This window comes from Capsicum annuum, chromosome 1, assembly GCF_002878395.1.
Source record: "Capsicum annuum cultivar UCD-10X-F1 chromosome 1, UCD10Xv1.1, whole genome shotgun sequence".
NCBI lineage: Eukaryota > Viridiplantae > Streptophyta > Magnoliopsida > Solanales > Solanaceae > Capsicum > Capsicum annuum.
The window spans coordinates 238725567-238726492 of NC_061111.1; the positions used below are offsets into that span (position 1 = coordinate 238725567).

Consider the following 926-nt stretch of genomic DNA (forward strand, 5'->3'; position numbering starts at 1 on the left):
CACCTCATAAGAAATAAGGGTGATTTCGTCAGTTAGGATTGTACGTATTTCCTAAGTTCTGATGTCCTTGATGATTCGTATTTCCCATATAATTAACAGACTCTAGATTAACTACATAAGCATCAGCTGCATGATTACTATTTCCACATACCTCGCACCAAGTCTGAGCCTGATAAACTATATTTATTATTGCTGGAGTGGACTGTGTGATCCCTAAATTCATATAGCTGAACTTTGTACTTATCTAATTCTGTAGTGCAACAATCTGTGCTGATATAGTCATAAACTAATCAACCTCTAACATACCTGCAACTTTCTTTGGAGCACTCCTTGTTCCATCAGCATGCCACTCAGGATTTCCTTGTGAAATCTGATTCAACAGTGTATCCAATTCATCACACGTCTTCTTTAGTGCCTATCCACCCACTGCTAAATCCAGGAGAATCTTCGTGTTCATCTCAAGACCCTCAATGAAAGTATGTACCAACACATCATTAGTCTGATTATGGTGAGGGCAATTTCGAAGCATAGCCTTGAATCTTTCTTAAGCTTGGTAAAGATTCTCTATCTTTTTGCCTAAAAATTATAATCTCACTTCTTAAATATGTTGTCTTCCCAGATGGAAAGAATCGAATAAGGAACTTCCAAGCTAGATTATCCTAGAAAGTGATGAAGTTTGGTGGTTCAATATTTAACCACCTCTTTGCTTCCCCCAACAGAGAAAGGGGGAAGAGATTCAGTCTGACATAATCAGTAGATACCCCAGTAGGAATATAGGTATCACTGATCTCAAAAAAGTTCTGTATATGCTGATGTGGATCTTCATGAGATAAACCTATGAACTACCCACTCGTGTGCAAGATTTGTACCATATTCTGCCTCAATTCAAACCAACCACCCTCAATTGGCTTGCGAATACTATTAGT

General features: G+C 38.1%; 1 non-coding gene across 1 annotated transcript; it reads left to right on the plus strand.

Annotated features, from left to right (window-relative positions):
* Positions 1 to 500: 500 nt before the first annotated feature.
* LOC124892167 lies at positions 501 to 605 on the plus strand. The gene has a single exon (XR_007050109.1). It is a non-coding gene; the product is annotated as a small nucleolar RNA R71 (small nucleolar RNA).
* The last annotated feature ends 321 nt before the right edge of the window (positions 606 to 926 follow it).